This window comes from Agrilus planipennis, unplaced genomic scaffold (assembly GCF_000699045.2).
Source record: "Agrilus planipennis isolate EAB-ADULT unplaced genomic scaffold, Apla_2.0 scaffold11, whole genome shotgun sequence".
Lineage (NCBI taxonomy): Eukaryota > Metazoa > Arthropoda > Insecta > Coleoptera > Buprestidae > Agrilus > Agrilus planipennis.
In genome coordinates this window covers 2,791,082-2,811,645 of record NW_020440736.1, presented here as the reverse complement: position 1 = coordinate 2,811,645, position 20,564 = coordinate 2,791,082, and the positions used below count along the sequence as shown (strand labels likewise).

General features: G+C 33.8%; 1 long non-coding RNA gene across 4 annotated transcripts in view; it reads right to left on the bottom strand.

The window, feature by feature from the left end:
- The window catches only part of LOC112906139, a 42,976-nt gene extending 22,703 nt beyond the window's left edge, over positions 1 to 20,273 (bottom strand). The window contains exons 1-2 of one of the 4 annotated variants that reach the window (XR_003232192.1): positions 20,217 to 20,273; positions 551 to 633 (exon numbers count right to left, since the gene is read on the bottom strand). This is a non-coding gene — a long non-coding RNA (uncharacterized LOC112906139). Of the gene's footprint in view, positions 1 to 550; positions 634 to 3,225; positions 3,435 to 20,216 lie in introns of those variants that run through there. The other 3 variants (XR_003232190.1, XR_003232193.1, XR_003232191.1) reach the window with 3 other exon arrangements.
- Positions 20,274 to 20,564: the final 291 nt, after the last annotated feature.

Sequence of the window (20,564 nt, the reverse complement as noted above, 5' to 3'; positions counted from 1 at the left end):
ACGCGTATTTAGTAACCCGTGAGTTACCCCGTATTTTTTTCTATACTTTCAAGCAATCAATTTAAAAATTCGAAAATGATTGTTAAAGGTGTATGTCTGGAACACGGTTCTGTACGGGTGCAATATCTGGATGATGGGCGAGGTGGAAAACAAAACGTCAAATTAAATTGATTGTTTGTGTATTTTACGCCTTAACTACTCAACCGATTATAATAAAATTTTGTACCACATTGTGGGGAGCACAGAAAAGGAATAGGGTCCTTTTTATCTAGAAAAAAAAATCCTGTTCTCGAGCGATAGAAAAATTTCTTTGCATCTCGATAAAGGACAGTATTTACTATCATTCTAATCAAAGTTTATGTTTAATCTAGAAAATTATACACTTTAATTTTATTCTGTAGATCCTGGTCAAAATTTAAGAACAAAATTAAAATTAGTGTATTTTCGATTATCCTTGACACGTATTTAGGACTTATACATCGTGATATAAAATTGGAAACAATTAAAAAACATGAAAAATTTAAATTGAATAAGCAATAAATTTACTCACCATTGGAGTCTCGGGTGATCAGAAGCATCTCCCCCAGAGCAGCGTTGGCGTCCATATGATGAACCTTCTCCCAGCTTTACCTCCTGAAAATTGAATAATATTTTAAAAACTTACAAATATACAAACCTGTTTACAAAACAAACATGTTACCACATTTTTATGTTATTAGTATAAATGAGTCATTAAAAATAAGCCTTACCATTTGCTTCCAAAAATTGAAGCAATTCCTTCAAGTTATATGCATAAAAAGAAGCGAAAGAAAATGTTTTGCTTGGAGGGTTTGGTTTAAAGTAAAAGGTTTTACATAATTTGTATTTATAAAAAGAAGCATTTGTTCAAAACTAAAAGATTTGCTTCTCAAAAAAGGAATCTAGGTTCATAACAACTTTTCTCGCTCTTTTTAACTTTTCAGTAGCTGCCCAGGCATCACACAGTTTGTAACGTAAAAATTTATGTATCTGTAGGACTGTTTTTAGATCAAATCTATCTAAAAGGACTTGTATATGTAATCTTTAGTTTAAATGGTCCCAGTGTTGTGCTTGTTTTGACTGATATGGTGCATTTACGTACAAGAAAATATTACAAACCGAGACGTATACCACGAGAATCAGATTTTAAAATGTTATTTAGATTTGAGGAAGGGAATGTTGTGTGGTTGACGGGCCACTTTCTTGGCGAGTATCCCGAAACACGTGGAGTAGCCGGGTCACCTGTTCAAAAAATGAAAATATTTCTGCGTTATTCTGCGAACCATTTTAAGTTTGTTACTGAACACACGCACATTAATTGCACAATGCAAATTTTAACTAATTTGTACTCTTTACATTATTAAACCGAAGCATTTCCTTACAAGGAAAAGGTATAGATTATGAATCCGAATTGTAGCAAAAGCTTTTACATCTACCTTTTACATGAGAGTAAATGCTTTATTTTTATAAATACGGCCTATTGAGTTGGCTGATACTTGATGACTATGTATATCTATTATTTAACTAATTAATTGTAAGATAGAAATGGGCCGGGTACCCGGTTTGGACCTGATACCCTAAGTTTTGTTATTCATTTCTGCTGTTTTTGTTAAGCAATGTCTTCTCTTTTTTGATTTCATTAATCGATCGAATATAATCTTTAAGTAACGGTTAATAACTCATAGAAAATTTTATATTTATTAAACCATGGAGATCTGCTTATAATATTTTGGAAGTAATTTCCCCATAAAATTGTTTAATAGACACGAAAATGTGTTAAATTTCCTGTAACTGCCCGCACAACGTACTCTTCACGACGAAAATAACAGTATCATGACTCATCATGAGTGGCACAGTTGGCAAGTACAACTAGGGTTGCCACCCGTACTTTATTATAAAGTATTGTACTCTATTTCGACTGGGCGTACGTTATACTTTACAAGACACATAAAGTACGCAAAAATACTTTATTTAAGACCTTAAGTGAACATCGTAATTTTGTAAGCGATTATTCGAAATTGTGAGTACTTTTATATCAATAATACTGCACAGAAAAATGACAAGCCATATTTACGGATTTCCCAAATCTGTTCAAAGTAGTGTCACTTTTGCTGTCCGTTCCGGCCACTTGAGCATTTACAGAAAGAGTATTCTCTGTTATGAACGCAAAGTGACGGGACAACAGGAATAAAGTTTCATTAAAACTAATTAAAAATGAACTTTGAGTTTACTTAAATCTATGCTTGCCATGTTTAGAAGCTATTAATGTATTTAAGAGCGACAGCAATTTGTTACTGGCTGCTAGGTGTAACAAAAAATATGTTTTTAAAAACAAAAAATAAAATACTTTATTTTTATGCCGAGTACTTTTTTTTTAACTTTTAGTCGAGAAATACTTTATGTAAAGCCTGAAAAGGTGACAACCCTAAATACAATACGAAGTGTTTTTGAATTGACTGATGTTACGTCAAATCTTAGATTAATTAATTAACATTAATGAAATTATTTGTAACATTAAAACGTCTTTAACTTTCAATATAGGTACCCAGTAATGTGATGAACGTTGCTTAGGTAATAAGGTTGTTTGGTGTTTGTACATGAAAGCATTGATAGTGCGATAGTCCATGTAGTTTTTTAGATAGATTACATCCTTATTGATTTGGTTTTTTTAAGTAAGATATTGTTTGCAACTCCTTTCGTTCGCTTCAATCTCTCAATAAAATTATTTCATGTTTCAATTTTTTAAAAATTTACTTCGAGATAATAATAACTTAACTATCTACAGTGTGGTCCATTAGTATATCTATTAATTACAAACATTCCGACTTCGTTCAAGAATACTAAAACAAATAAAACTGTTTAAATCGTTTGACAATGATGAAACATAGTCTATAAACACCAGATGTGAAACAAATTCATTAAAATAAAATAATGCAAGCAACAAAAAGCTTGTACACATATTTTAAGCATACTATATTTTTTGTAACAAGGCAACTTTTCATTTTCATCTTGAAATTTTTCATTGAAATCTTACTATTTTTTTCCTGCAATACAAAAATGTAAAATTTCAATGTAAAAATGAAAATCTGCTTTAATACAAATGAAACTGGATTAAACTAAAGCTAATAACGATTATATCGATTCAATATTATTAAATCCAAGGCATACAGTTTTTAAATTATTTTTATTAAGTATTTTAGTACCTACCTAATATCTAGGTGTGTATTACATATACCATTTAAATAAACTGTTCCAATAATACAACATTTAAAACAGAATTATTCGTTTGTATCAATTTTTAACAAGATAACATCACACAAACATGTGCCTTTACGTAAACAATCGTATTTGTCGAGTCAAATAGAAAGCAAGGTGACCGTACCCAATCGTCCGATTGCAAAAAATGGTCACGAAGATTAACACAAACAGATAACACTTCAACTGAACGTAAAAACACAGAGAATACGCAGATATAATACATATAAATCGTAATATTTACGAACCAAAAGTTTTTACAGATTTAGAAATTCCTTAAGCATGAATGTATTATTTGAAGGAAAAATTAAACAGGAAATTCAACTTAATGCATTTGAGAAAAGGCTGCGGATCAAATATTTTTTTATAAGTATTTACCTATACGACATAAAGTTCAATAAATCGTAATATTTACAAAGCAATGGGTTTTACATATCTACAAATTTCTTAAGCGTGAAGATAAAATTAAACACCGAATTCAATTTATTGTTTTTAAGAAAAGTAAGCATGCGGATGAAATATTTTTTTATAAGTACCTATGTGACGCAACGGTCAGGTCAATAAGCCGTAATATTTACGAACCAAAACGTTTTACAGATTTAGCAAATTCTAAACCATGAAAATAATTATTTAAAAAAGAAAAAAGAACAGCGAATTCAATTTATTGTCTTCAAATAAATATTAAATAGATAGGTAGGTACTTTTATTTGCATATGATTAAACAATTTTCAAAAAAATAAAAAAGTAACACCACATAGTCAAGAGCAAATAATTGAAAATTTCGAACACATATTTACTATTCTTCCAGGATACACCGCATTTTTTTAAGGTGATCACTTTCCTAAGTGAATTTGTTTTAACAAATCCCGAACGAAGCCAAAACGGAAAGAGAAATCCGGGCTTGAAACATTCAACCCCCCCTTTTTTAGTCAAACCAGATACAGTAGAACCTCTTTAAGTGGAACCTCGACAAGTTGAAAACCTCCAATACTCGAAAAAATGTTTTGTTTCCTTCTCTTCAAGCCCCAAAAACCTCCATCACTCGAAATCTCAATCCTCTATTAGTCGAAATAATCACTGAGTTCTGCAAGCCATTTTGGCAAGGGCGCAACAAGAGTGGGTCCGCGGGTGCCCGTGCACCCACTCGATTGGGTTGGGCACCCACTCAATTCCAGTTGATTCAGGTAATAACCCAATTTGAAATTGGTTCAAATAGTTCAAGCTCGTCGAAATGACTTTTGTCTTAAGTCATTTATAGTGTTATGATGAGAGCAGCAGAACTCGATTTTTCGATTTTTCCAATACAATGCATTGATGACTTTCTTTTTTAGTCATTTATTGAGCATCCCAACTGGAAAAATTAAATTGGACCTCTGTATCTCGAACTCGATAATTTGAAACTTATTACGTCTATAGTTCAAAGAAAACTAAGTTATCGACATTGTAAGTACACCAAGTGTTAACCTTTACAAGTCGAAAATATCAAAATCCGCCCAAGTCAAAATCTTTCCTAAGTCGAATACTCCATAACTGGAATTTTTTGGCGTCTCTCTTGATGTTCTAGTTACAGAGGTTCTACTGTAATTGATAAAAATCGGGAGATGCGCTTATCCAACAAAAGCGATGGGATGAATCGTCGAATTCCCTGTTTCCTCCTACACCTGCGTCAAAATCGCAAGGACTAAAACCTTATTACTAAGATTTCTGATTTTCTTACTGTTGATTTTGTCAAAATACCTATTATACTCAAATTAAAAATAATATCTATTTTCAATGGCAATGCGGTGTTTTCTTTTTTCCAAACGTTTCGCCGTTCTTGGCTGACGGCTGTCGTTTGGAAAAGTAAAATTCCACGGATCACGGCCAAAAAGCCCGGAAGAAAACACCGCATCCATATACGCTGGCCGTGAAAGCCTAAGAACTATTTTGAATGTGTATATTAGTAATACGAGCAGTAAGTATATGCCAATATTGTAGGACACTACGTTGTCAAATCAGATAATACACTTACGATTACGTGTTAGGTTTTTGTTACAGTTAGTAATCAGTTTAAGAATGTTTGGGAGGTATGTCCAAATGCTACGAGACAAATAAAAATTTGCAAGAACGTTCCTCATTCAATTATAAAACTCCTGTAAAAATTACAAATCGACTCACTAAACCGTTAAAAAGTTATTGACATTTTAAAAAATTGTAATTTTACACCACATTTTATGGAGATTCGTTAACCGAACAGATTAAATTTATTTTTATTAACAGAAAAAAAGCTACCAGAAATTTCAAACTTTTATAATAAGTAACTTGAACTCTGGAGAATCACTTTGGCGTAAGGTTATTCAAATTCACTAAATGGTTATTGAGGAAAAAATGAAAAATTAGCTGAAAATCTCGTTTTTATAATTGTCTAAAATAAATGCAATTTTAAAGTTTTAATTATTATTTAAACATATTAAAAAGTTTTACGCTCATTATTAATAGAGATTGAAACTAAATATTTTTTTGTTTCGAAGTTGAAATCAAGGCATATTCACTGCCAAAAGTCAGTTAAAAATTTTCCATATAATTCGTTATTTCTTATTTTATTCAAAGTTTTTGGTCAAATTCCAAATTTTCTCTCAAACCGTATATTTGTTTTTAGTATAGATAGTATTTATTTATCTCATGATATGCTGCAAAACCTAATTAATAACGAATTTCTAATTTTATGTTCTCTTGTCTCAAATTCCAAACTTTCTCTCAAACCGTATACTTGTTTTTAGTATAGATAGTATTCATTTACCTCATGATATGCTGCAAAACCTAATTAATTACGAATTTCTAATTTTATGTAGTCCTGTCTCCGATTGTACCTCCCAAACATCCTTAAGATCATCACGTAACTGACAGTTTTAAACATAAGGCGAAAATAGCGCCGTGAAATTTTAATTTTCTTCTTTAATCGGTTTTTTAATTGAGGTGCGATGGGTTAAATAGTTGCCCTTATCCGAATCTTAAATTGTCCCCACCTATATCTTTTAACTATTCAATAAGTAATTGATCGTTTAAGTGTTTTGACAACAAAAATAATATTAAAATACTAAAAGATTTTTAATCAAAATTTCGATCCCTACTTCTTACTAAGTTCTTTGATCTAAGCATAAAAAAATCAGTTTTAAATTAGGGATACTTAACTAACCGGGCACACGTAAATTGCCTTCCAGAATTGCTAGCTGCCTCTGATATTTATGAGTAAATTGGGTCGTGGTTGATAACTAAGTAATAAAACAAAAATGGTTAATTAAAATTACGAATTTACTGAAATAAATCTGGAATACAAATACACAATTTTAAGTCGTAATATGTAACATGAATTTTAAATATACATATACCATGTTTAACCTTTATCATCAGAATGGAACGAGATACATTTAATTCTTATTTGCCTTTGTCACCCGTTTTAATTGGAAAAAAGACGATGCCAAAATAGTTTGTTTAGCGTGAAAGAACAGAGCCAAGAAAGAGTGGCAAATAATTTTATTAATGTAAAATCAACATTAATAATTTTATATCAAAATGTTTACAACCCATTTTGTTTCTGATCTTTTACACATTGTGATAAGAGAAAGAAATGGAATCCATAGTTTCTTTAGCTTTGGGTTCATCTAATAAGTGAAGTTTTTCGAATCGTTTTCTAAGATCTTTGGATTATAGGTGTTCAGATTTCCTAGAAAAAATAATTTAAAACTATGTAACTGTTGTCTGCTACTTTTTGCTGGGCTTTTGCTTTGAAGGGCTACCATTATACCTGCTAACTTTCTCTTTGGGACTTTATGGGTTATATGCAGGCAGATTGAAACTTGAAAACAAGTGGCAATAGAAAAAGGTTCAAGGAGGAGGCAGGCAGTTTTTCGGAAAGAATTTCAGAAAGAGAAGTACTTTGCTTTTCATGACGAGTAGGCGCTCTCGTATCGGGTTTGTAATTCAAGGAGTATAATTTTGGGAAATCTGCACATAAACAAGGTTATGTGTAGGTTAAGGTTTTATACATTAAGTTTTTGTACATAGTGTTGTGTTTTTGAAAATACAAAGCGTTAACGCAACAAGGGTCTTTAATTTGGCAATACTAGTCCATTGGTTCATCCTGAGCTAACGAGATGATGTGTAGCGAAATACGCACAACAGGTATTTATTAGCACACCACAATATCTTGTAGTTGTCAGTTTTACACAGCTTACGCATATCAATTCAATAATGTTTTGCGGGCTTTTTTGCCGTAATTCATATTTTTCGTAGTTTCTTGTTAAAGGTACGATAAGTGGTGATTTGACAGGTGCTGATATCAATTTCGAACTTCAAAATTCCACGGGACCGTGACATTGAATCCGGAAAACAATATCGATCCAATATTTTAGATTATCCATTCCAAAGGAATTTAGAATTTTTTGGACTCTCTTCAGTTAAAGAAGTAGAAGGCATTCATGGAATGTCTCTTTGTCTCCTTTTTAAGCTTCTAATACCTTCAAAGGCCAATGTGACCAACTTTCATCATTTTATATATTGTTTAATCGGTGATACTAGCAAGACTATTCACTAGATACATGTATTTTGCATTTTACAAATAGAAAATTATTTTTTATTTTAAATAAAATACAAAATGCTTTTTAAAAGAGTATTTAAATGCAAAATAAAAATAGGTATTTTCAAATCTGTAAAATGTGATTTGGTGAATGTTTTTGATTAGATTTTAAATTTTTGAGTTTTATATTGTCTTTTATTATCCACTATAGTTTTAACCAAATCAAATTTTGCAGATGTGTCTCCTACATTTAATTACATTTTTGTTTGTACAATATTAACTTTTTTACAACACAATACCATTTCTATGTATCTTCCGATTTTTCAGACTGAAAACTGATAAACAGAAATTGGAAAAATTATTGAAACAATGTAGATGTCCTTAGTATTGACTTTTAATTTTTATCTCTATTTCTGAACAGGCTTAATTAATATAATTGTAGTAAGTATTATGCAGGGAATAATTAAAATTGTTAAAGTTTCCGAAATCTTAGTGCGAAAGTTAAACTTGCACTAAATCCGATATTGAAAATATTCTAATTATGTTCATCGAACTGTATTAATTTATTTTAAGTTTAAGTCATATAATTATAAATGTAAAAAATACTATCATATTAGTTTTCTTGTTTAGTAAAAGAAGTACCCAACATAATTGCGAAACCTAAAAGTTTTAATAATTTTACATTATGTCGTCCTCTATATTCAAGTCACTGAAACACACCTAACACATTTTGTTGGTAATGAAGAAAAGTCGAGGAATGTGTAGAGATTATCTTTTCAGAAGTTGTTAGAATGTTAATGTTGAAGGAAAACCTGGCAGATGGCGCCATATATACTGTTTATTCTGAACATTTTTACAGACATTCAAACCTTAGCTTTTCAAATTTAAATATTACAATCTAAAAGCAATAAACTAATTTATTTACATTTAAAATTATTAATAGAAATTCGTTCGATCAAGATAAAGAAATTGAAGAAACAGTTGACCATTATATAGTCAGAAAACTATTTTGAACCATGTTCTGAAAAACTTTATAAACAATGTTAGTGAGCGTACTGTTTATTATGTTGTAAATTTTATAAATAAAATTGATATAAAGATAACAATAATAGAAAAACTGCACTTTCTGTATTACCTTTAATAAAGTTCCAATCTTATCAAATAATATTTTGTAATTATAAGTTTTACATTTACTTTAAAACTAAGATTACCATAGTTAAAGTATGTACAGGATGAATCATCTATCGATCGATGAATCGATACCCTTCTTTATCATCATAAGTATTGGTATTTTGAAAATTCGAACTAATGGTTCGTGTTATTCTTTTGGTGGTGATCTCAAATATGCAATTAGAATTTTCAATAACCTGTTAGTTAGTATACAGGGGCTGCTCGAAAAATGATTTTCTTTAAAGGAAACATCCTATTTTTTTTTTCGGATATTTGAGATTACCTATCTCGTTTTAGTTTCGAAAATATATAATTGTCGTAAATATGATCAGATAAATAATAATGGAGAAAATGATAAAAAATTAATTATGTAATGACTTTTTTATGTGGAAATAATAGCCTTTGTAATTGAAAAAGAACATTCTATAGAAATTGTTAGACACCTAAAATAATTCGTGTAAACAATTAGTTAGATGTTTTATGGTTTTTATGGTAATCCTGAAGTGAGATTCCTTTAAATGAGATTTTTTCCAGTGATAAGTTGACAAGAGAAATTTCCCTGGAAATTTTTAGATATATACATTATAGTTTAACGTGCTTGATATCCGCGGTCGATTATTGGTTTATTGCCCTTTGGTCCATTTACGAAAAATCTAACTATAGTTACGACAATCAGAATTGGCGTAGTCCGCAATAAACTGCAGTCATTTGCTGTGTTTTGAACACATTCTTTGTTAAGTTAGGAAATGCTTCATGAGTAGTAAAGATAAAGTGAAAATGGAAGCGGATTTGACAAGACAGTATGGTATGAATATACAAAAAAAAAGTAAAACAAAAATATAAGTCGCTGATTTAAAATAGAAGAGCGATAGAGATATAAAAGAAAGAATAGCGCAGGGTCGAATGGCTTTTAACAAAAAAAAATACAACGTGTAATTATACAACACACTACTGAAGTGAAACTTCATCAAAAACACAAACATACCGGGATAGGGGTTAAGGAATTGGTTTAATGGTATTATTTGTACACTATGAATTTCAATTTTACACTATACATGCCGGAGTTGCATGTAACGAACGTTGCATTCAAGCGCGCTCACGGCTCAAGCGATCCCCACTACGAACTCGACTACGTGGCCGAATAGAGGGGGGGACATCCGTTGCATGATTTCGTTACATAGCAACTCGCATGAAACGAACTTACCCTACCGTGCCAAAAGAAGTTTCACTTCAAAAAAAGTCACTTCTGTATGGATAATCTAGAAATTAGAAGATTGTAAAAAGTATGCCGATGTCTGGGGCACGGTTATATGCAAAACGTGGATGGTGGACGAGGCGGAAAAGAAGAAGCGTTCAAAATGTGGTGTTACAGGCGAATAATAAAGATACCGTGGATAGAGAAGGTTAAAAATAAGTAGGAGAACAGGACGCTATAGAAGTCAATAAGAAATAGGGTAAGTTTGTATGACATTTCGTTCATGAAGGGCTAGTTAGGCATATTAGAAGCAGAAATAGAAGAAGAAGAAATGAAGAGTAGAAGCAGACCTAGATTAGATTACTGTTCACTAATGGTTAACTAAGGATGTAAAATGTTGTCGTTTATTCGTTAGAGGAAGGGTAAGAGTTCGGGAGCTTTCATAACTCTCAAAACTATCAACACTGTTTTCTTTGTCATGACAAGCTAAATCTCACTATTTAAGAAAATTGTTATATTACTGGTAAATGGATTCCAGAGGATTATAAACGGAACGTAGTACTAACATTACCTAAGAAGAGGGGCGCGGATAGGTGCGAGAAATTTCGAACAATTAGCTTAACTTCCCATGCGTCAAAAATCTTAACTAGAATTGTACAGAGGAGGATGGAAAAAAGGGCGGAAGAACTATTAGGGGAAGATCAATTTAGGTTTAGAAGAAATAGAGGAACGCGGGAGGCCATTCTAGCATTAAGGGTAGCAATAGAGAAAACGATAGAAAAAGGAAAGACTGCGTACATAGGATTTGTAGATTTAGAGAAAGCCGTTGACAATGTTAAATGGGACAAGATGTTAAATATACTTAAAAATGTAGGGATGAATTACAAAGATAGAAGAGTGATACTTAGTTTGTATAAAGAGCAACAGGCAGTTATAGAGCTGGGGATGCAACGTAGAGAAGTAAATATTAGGAAGGGAGTCAGGCAGGGATGCACACTGTCACCGCTACTTTTTAATCTATACATCGAAGACGCCATCAACATCATTAAAGACAGTACAACTGTAGGGATAGATGTGCAAGGGCAAAAGATTAGATGCTTAGATTTGCAGATGATATAGCAGTATTAGCATCTAGCAAGGAGGACCTAGAGATAGCTTTAAATAAAATGGAAGCGGCACTGACAGATCAGTACTGATGAAAATAAATAAAATTAAAACTAAAATACTGGTATGCAAGGGAAGAAAAAGTAGGGAAAGAGCGATTATAAAAATAGGAGACGAAAAATTAGAAGAAGTGTGTGATTTTAGATACCTAGGAAGTCAGATAAGTCAGGATGGAAGGAGTAGTAGGGATATAAAGCAGAGGATAGCGCAGGGTCGTGTCGCCTTTAATAAAAAGAAGTCACTTCTATGCTCGCGAATGGTTAACTTAGAAATTCGAAATAGGTTGTTAAAGGTGTATGTTTAGAGCGGGGTGCTGTACAGGTATGAAACATGTACAGTGGTCGCGGCGGAAAAGAAAAGGTTAGAAGCGTTCGAAATGTGGTGTTATAGTCGGATGATGAGGATAACGTGGGTAGAAAAGGTTATAAACGGGGAGGTATTGGAAAGAATAGGAGAACAGAGGACTCTATGGAAGTCAATACAAAATAGGCGAGATAGGTTGGTAGGACACCTTCTCAGGCATGAAGGTCTAATCAGAGACCTATTAGAGGCAGAAGCAAGAGTGGAGGTACGTGTCCAGCAAGTCTTAGGACTGACGACCTTATGATGACGATGATGATGATGACTGGTAAATGGAAAGACCAGGACCAAGACCGAATGAGCAAGACCAAGATTGGGACAGATTTGATCTAGGCTTTGCTTTGTTCAGCACCAGAAGGTGCGTATCCAACCACTCTTAAGACTGACGACTATGCTGATGTCTACTCTTTCTTTGTTTTCCAGTAAGTAAAATTCATTGGAAATAAAGTTCATAAAAATCTATGTATGATAAACGAAACATATATTTGACATGCTTCTGGGAAAAACGCGATATATTTACGAGCATACATACACATACATTTCTTGCGCATAAAAATCTTAACTCTAGTTATGAAAATTCAGTCCTAGGGTCATAGAACATAGGACATGGTAGTGATTGGGACTAAATGGAAGAACATCATGGTTAAAATATGTGCTATGCCGTCGACAATCGTACCTTCCGTCTAAAGTTGGCCTGGTTATACTAGTTGTTCAATAATTTTACAGCAATACCACTGGGACATTGTACACTACAGTATGCTCCACATCTCCACAATATTGATGTAATGTAATAAATTAATTGTAACGTGTTGGTTCCCTCTGGTTAAATAACACATCACGTGATATTCGAATATTCATTCAAAATTTCTGATATCTACACATTCTGCACACGTCTTTCATTCGGCAAATAATAGATTCCATTACGATTAAACGCGATTGCGACGTATGGGACAGTTTAGCAATCATTCGGCTAAACACCAACGTACCTATTGAACAGACACACACGCGTACGAGTGTACACAAATGTGCGCATAAAGTATATGTACTTGTATAATAGGTTTCGACTCATTATGTTCCACACACATGAAATTTAATCCTGCCGCACATCGAAACGCAAATCACAATTTATGCTGTACATTGGGGTAAATGCCGATCTAGCTGACGGTGGATGCAGGTTAAGCTGTATTATCAATAAGCGGCCAGTTTGTTTTTATCATCCACTACCACAGAATTTTACGGGATCATAGATTACGAGCACTTTTGAATTTTTAAACTCGATGTTACGACCAACAAGCAGTAAGGATTTCTCCAAGTTGAAAAATAACGATGTGCAATTAGAATTTTGAAATAATTAATGTTAGAGTCATAAAAACTTCTATTACATACTACTCATAATCAGAAATAAAAAACGGCTTCTTCCGTCCTTTCGGAAAATCGGTAACGAACGTTGCATTCAAGCGCGCTCACGGCTCAAGCGATCCCCACTACGAACTCGACTACGTGGCCGAATAGAGGGGGGACATCCGTTGCATGATTTCGTTACATAGCAACTCGCATGAAACGAACTTACCCTACCGTGCCTAAAGAAGTTTCACTTCAAAAAAAGTCACTTCTGTATGGATAATCTAGAAATTAGAAGATTGTAAAAAGTATGCCGATGTCTGGGGCACGGTTATATGCAAAACGTGGATGGTGGACGAGGCGGAAAAGAAGAAGCGTTCAAAATGTGGTGTTACAGGCGAATAATAAAGATACCGTGGATAGAGAAGGTTAAAAATAAGTAGGAGAACAGGACGCTATAGAAGTCAATAAGAAATAGGGTAAGTTTGTATGACATTTCGTTCATGAAGGGCTAGTTAGGCATATTAGAAGCAGAAATAGAAGAAGAAGAAATGAAGAGTAGAAGCAGACCTAGATTAGATTACTGTTCACTAATGGTTAACTAAGGATGTAAAATGTTGTCGTTTATTCGTTAGAGGAAGGGTAAGAGTTCGGGAGCTTTCATAACTCTCAAAACTATCAACACTGTTTTCTTTGTCATGACAAGCTAAATCTCACTATTTAANTACTGTGCCTATTTCATTTATATATTACATTAACATTACATTTTTGCGTGTGTTAATATGTCATCAAACGTACTTTAAAAACATTGACTGTTAGTCAAAAATTTTAAAATTCGTTGAGTGTCTTGCGTTTCTATTTAAAAGCCAGTTAATATACAACTTGTAGTACATACATATGAACATACTTAATATGTATGTAAAAATATGTTGATACTACTGTTTCATAATTTTTGTTATTCCTTTGAAAAGCATAGATATTAAGGCACTTATGTAACATTTAACCAATTTTTACTGAAATAAATACATAAATGTTCATTCACAAAGAAATAGATACTAATAAAAGAAGTATTATTTGATAACTCGAAATTTTTGTGTCACATCGCAGTTCGAGTTATCGAAATTCGACTGCATATAACGATATACTGATATTAGATCCTGCATTATTTTCTTTTTATATAGCACCTAAAAAGTAATATATAGAAACAGGATGACTGTCAGACAACATCCTGAAGGTAGCTTACGATTGAAATGTTAAAAAGAAAAGATAGAAATGTTGCTGAATTGTAGAAAGGTGAACGGGTCTAATTGTTTATACTCGGGTGCATAGTTGGTTGCATATATTCTAGTGATTGTTATAGATAACCATTAAGTTATACAGTAAACACGACCACTTTGTTCTAATCATCCACTACTATAGTTTTATGGGACAATAGATTTCTGACACTTTCGAACTCAGTGCTACGATCAATAAACAGTTGTAGCAACCTGTCTCTTACACTGTTAAATGATGTTGATGACCGTCGTCAGTTGGAGTTCCTTCCTAACGTTTTGCTAGCACGAGTGGCCAGTTTCTTCAGAGGTCCTTCTGTATACGATGCTGGGTGTAGATTGGCGACATCCCTTGCCATGCTGTGTTTATGCTTGTTCCGCTTCAGTTAACCATTGTATGCCGATCGATACCGTTCAGGATCGGGGTTCCAAATATGGTTCAGCCTGAGAGTCTCCTCCTTCATGTTTAAGATTTCCGGATATTTTTGGATCTTGATGGCCTCTTTGACCACCCTGCTGTGATAGCCGTTGATCAATGTTAGCAATTGGTAGTTCTCGCAGAGCATCTTATGGTCGCTGTTGCCCAGTGTTTGTTCGGCCACCGTAGACTTATTAGAGTACCTTACCGGCGACTTGCTTTGTGCTCCTTTAGTCTCATTCCCATCGAACTCTTGCTGGTTTTTATATAGACTTTCCCGCGAGAACAAGGTATGTGGTAGACCAATGAGTTTAAAAGTGGATCCCTTTTGTCCTTAGCTGATCTGCTGGTCTGTTGGATTTTTTTCGTAGGTTTGAAGATGGTTCTGATGTCGTGTCTCTTCAGGATTATTTCAATTCAGTCCGTGATTTTTGGAATATACGGCAGATATGCTACAGAAGTAGCGCGCCGTTCAGTGATCTCTGGTGTATTTAATTTGTTCAAGCGAATTGATCCCCCGATCTCCCTCTTTTTGTAGCCATTCACCTCGAAGATGGTCTGTAAGTGTTCGAGTTCTGACTGTAGATTTTCCAGTTCGTTCAGTCTTAATTTTGATGATGTCATACGTCTAACTCTGAATGATTGGTGTTGTCTGTTCAAGTGTCGGAGGAAGTGGTTCAGCTTTTCCATCTTGTGTCTTCAAATCATGAAGGTCTCATTAACGTATTTGAACCAAACAGTTGGCTTGAAGGCCTCCTTCTCAAAGTGCTCCTTGAAAAGCTTGGCTATGACCAAGTTTGTTGGGCTTCTCATTGCCACACCATCTACCTGCTCGTCGAAGTCACTCCTCTACACGAAAAAGCTTCCACTGAGACAAACCTCAAAGGGCCTGTAGATATCGGCAAGGAAGATCCTGGTCACCAGGTCAAGGCACCCTTTCAACAGGACTTTATTGAATAGCGAGACGGCGTCGAACTTCACGAGGATGTCCCCTGATTCAATGTTAATGCCTTGCACCTTGCGTACGAAGTCGGCGGAGTCCTTGATGTAACTCGACATGGGACTGGAGCAACGATGCCAAGTGTTTCGCCAAGTAGTATATTGGTGATCCGGGGGGCTCACTATTGGGCTCAAAGGATAATCAGCCTTGTGGAGAATACCTCATGATCGGAATCAATATGGAGATTTGTGGTATTCGGGTTTGTTAGCAATATCAAGTTTGGTTGATGGTTCTATAATATATTTCGTCTAGTAGAATTATAGAACGACTAATGAATCCGGAAAGTTTAAATGGCCGTACATTTAAAGTAAGAACGTGTCGAAAAAGGTATAATAGTGTTCAGAAGCCAATTACCAATTTCTACCTAATTACTACTTACCATTTAAGTCTACCACTTTAAATTATTAAATTCAAAGCACTCATCAAAATCTATGTACCGATAATGCGGGATTGCTGTAGTACTTAAGTATTAAAATGAACGGTGAATCCAGTGGATTTCTCAAAATAATCGCTTTACCTAACCTAACTTTTTCTATCTACGATACTTTCATCATACGCTAATACAAGCGAGTCACATCGTATTTCAAAAGCAAAATAACTCTATTTTAATAACAATCACATGAAAGGTGTTTCGTTGCAACTGTTAGTTTGAGGACCTTATCAAAATGAATTAAATATAACGTAGTGCTACCTACTAAATTTCTACACCTTCATTATATAATTGTTAATTGGACAAGTAGTGTATGTATGTAGCATGCAAATTTCAAAGTTCTACCGTTCTGTGTAGAAGATGGATATCACTAACCGAGCACAACCCGTACCCGGATACGTAGGTACATATGTCAATATTTGCAAACTAATTGATACATTTTGATGCTATCGGGGGAGCATCTCTTCATCAATTATCCAGTGCAAGCGTTTCTCATTTCATCAAGTAAGCTATGGCAATTTGCCAAGATAACTCCCCGTCTTTACCATGCATGCAAAATGCTTATGTACTAAAACTTGGTCAAAAACTGAATCCAGTTATTTTATCAATATAATCTACCTTCTGTTTTAGAGTTTCGTGAGCAGATGACGTATCGAGAAAGAGATTTAGTTTTCTATATAGCATTTACTAAAGCTATTAAAAAACCCCAATAAATTTAACTAAATTCAGCCAACTGTTTGGTAATTAGTGGCTGTGTAACGCTTGGGGGTTAAATCAATGCATAACAGCATTTAAGGGCGTTAGGTAAGTGGTCTCGAGGAGATCTCTCCTAAAAGCTTAATTTACCTCTCATAAAGGACTCTCAATCACTTCAGTGACGTATTCGTTGATTAAGTAGGTACAATAACGACGAATAATTGCTTAGTTCCTTGTAAAACCGAAAATAACAAAAACCACACAAGTAAGTCAAAAACATTGAAATCAATATATATTCAAACTAGGAAAACATAAAATCGATTAAACCATTTTTTCCACTTATATTTTTAATGTTGCCACTAGTGCCATCTAGTAGCAACGCTAATGTAACTCATTTCCTTTTTTTTTATTGTATCTGTGCTTCATTTGGTATAATAGTGAAGATATTAAATTTTATGAAATCCTACAAATGACGCGGTAAACGCCATCTGTAGTACAATGCTACATTTTACGGATCACTATATGTACAGGCGTAACTCACTACTACGTGATAGGCTCGTTAATATAATCGAATAAAGAAATTCGAAGTGATCAGTATTCCGTCGAAACTGCCAGACGCGGATCGCGATTTCGATCTTGTAGGATCAGGATCAGGACAGTTTCAAGAGAACACAGACCAACTTTTACCTGCTCTCTTAACAGCGCGTTTTATGAAATCCTAAAAATGGCGCGGTAAACGCCATCTCTGTAGTACAATGCTACATTTTACGGATCACTATGTATCCAGGCGTAGCTCGCCACTACGTGAAATACCATAATCGAATTCATTTCAATTCAATTCTAATCTCTTTACTATATTAAATTTGTTTAAGCCCCTTAGTTAAATATATTTAAATTACAATGATGCATTTGATTACGATCTGGCAATTCATGAAATACGTAGTTTTGATGAGAGTAAAGTTAATTGCAAATAACCTTAAAACTCGTTCTATATATTTTACACAGCGTTTACCAGTACCAATGCCGGTTCTGTGATTTAGGGATACTAATCGTAAAATGAAATTTATTAGGTTTTAAAGATTTTTAGGTAAGAAATAATGTCTATAACATAGAAGTTGCAGTCACAGTTTCATTTTGACGGTCGCATAAAAGTTAAGTATCTACACTTTCAGGCAATAATTTAAATCGTGTCTCCAAACAAATGATAACCAACAAATTTCATTTATTTGGTACAAAAATTAAATTATACTATAGATTAAATAAAAATTCCCCCTTTTCCTAAGTTGGATCTTAATTCCCTAGGTCTATAGGAAAATTTCCCTACATCTAAAAACGCTGGTTTAACATTGAATACGTTAGTGGACATCTCTCCCCCTCTTACTTCCAGAGAGAGAGGAAGTGAAAGAGCTGATGAGGTAGATTCGATTGGTCTGCCATCTGGTAAACATACCAATAGCTAACTGTTACTGCGATTCTCATGTGGACCCTCCAAATTTATTACTATACTTAAGCAATTTTAAAACAAATGTTACTTTTCAATTTATTTTTTATTTGTTTATCTGGGGCCCTTTATCGTCAACGACTCCGGCACGGTTATATCTGTAGCCCAGCACCCCTCTGTCCTCGAGCGCCATTTTGTATTTAAACCACACCATGGCATAATGCGGTTATGTAAAACACACCCGTGTAACTTCGATGATGTCGAATCAACCATTGTTGTGACTACCGTTTACAATCGATTTAATTTAATTATACTTATCATTAGAGAGAATCGAGGCAACTTAAACTATCCATAACCTAATTTTCATGAGGCGCGTATTTCATTTTTTTCTTTTTAATGTTGCGCACATCTTAAAGGTTAGGTTAGGTTGCCCTGGTTTGAATTTAATATAACGTTATGTTTACCAAAGCTTATCGATATATTTTACGAGATAACCCTGTTACTTTCTTAAATGAAACGCTTAACAAAATCGCTCATCGGACTGCAATATTAATAAATATTCTTAACGCCAACACAATCCATTCCTATGATTGTATGTCATAGAGAAATCCGAAAATACGAAAATATATGCGGTACCAGCACCAACCACAAAATGTATCGTACTTAGTATTTAGTAACTCTAATTCCCGTTTCACATGGAGCGTATGATTACGATGTATCATCAGGATGTATAAGCACAGTATAAAGATCTATACAGTAGGTACAATCCTTTGATCTGCCTAAAATACCCACGGTTTTTGCAGACCATTATAAATTAACTTCGTGTGGGCTGAACTACCGTTTACGAGGACGTAGCTTTACTGAACTGTTTAGATACAAAATGTATTTGTACTGTGGCTTCTCCATGACACTCTGTACAACGAAGCTCATGCTTAGCAGGGAACTCGTTGATGAAGTGGTAAAGTGTCGGCAGGAAAAGGATGCATAGGCGTGACTGGGAAGTGAACCTGCTGTACAGATTTTTATACTGTGATATAAGCAGGAACCAGATGTTCAAATGAGTAATTTCACATCAAGTGTGTAACGTCAGTCAATATGATTCGCTACGTTGGGCAGCATTGGGACCGTGTATTAGCGTATTGTTAGCGCGGGCAAAGTCGTAATTTATAGTGTGTAACGTCACATGAGAACTGATGGTTAGTCGCGTACCGTTTAGTCTTGTCCTATTGCATGTCATTACTTTATGGGAGCCTAGTACTGTAGAACCGTTAATTTAATGATAAAACAACAAAAGTACCTTCCTTTAACGATATGGTGCACCTATATGGTAGATCTTTGTTTTTTTCTTTTTCGATTTATCAGTCAAGCTACGGCAATTATTTCTTTACTTAGATTCATCTTGAATGGAGCAATCGACAGCATTAAAAAGCATTACGTCGTGTACTGGTAAATGGTTCATGGCGCTACGCGATCTCGTGACCATTATTATAACTACTTCCAGGGTTCCAGTGGTCTCTCAAATTTGTACTACTTATATTATTATACAAGTTATTAAAATGCTTTTACCAGTAAATCAAGTTTTTCAATTTATTGAATCGATTTCTAAATGTCGAAATTTTGCACTCTCTGTACTAACGGTAGATGTTTTTGGAGAAAAGGTTGCTTCAGAATCCTTGATAATATCAAAATCCATTATTAATTATTACTCAAAAACTCGTTAAATTGTTAAAGGTTCCCATAAAGTAGGTAAAAAAATCTGTGAGCTTTTCTTTTATGTTGTAAAAGACATTTTGCAATGTTTCAACTGCGAAATCCATAAGTTATTTATTTAGTGTAACTTAAAAGATTAAATAAACTAACCTACAAATTTTCCAAGTAATTATGGATTGTTAGTGCACCTACCTTTTTGATATGATTCGGACCACGTGACGCATAGCTCTTAAACCCATTATTAACCTGCAACAAAAAAAATTCATCAATTTGGGCCTCCACTATATACCACAACATCAAGCAGGTGATCGAATAATCACATACTCAACTAAAATATACTATAAATTGCTTAAAACAAATAACACTGCCATTGCTGGAAGGTGTGATTAAAAATAACTTAACCTCAAATTGTATTGATCGGTAATTTAGGTTTCACCCAAAAGTTAATTTTTAAAGCCGTTTGATTATTTTTATTTATTATAAAGTATAACTGGCAGTATCCTATGCGTTTGGGAGTAATTGCGAGTGATTTAAATCGTT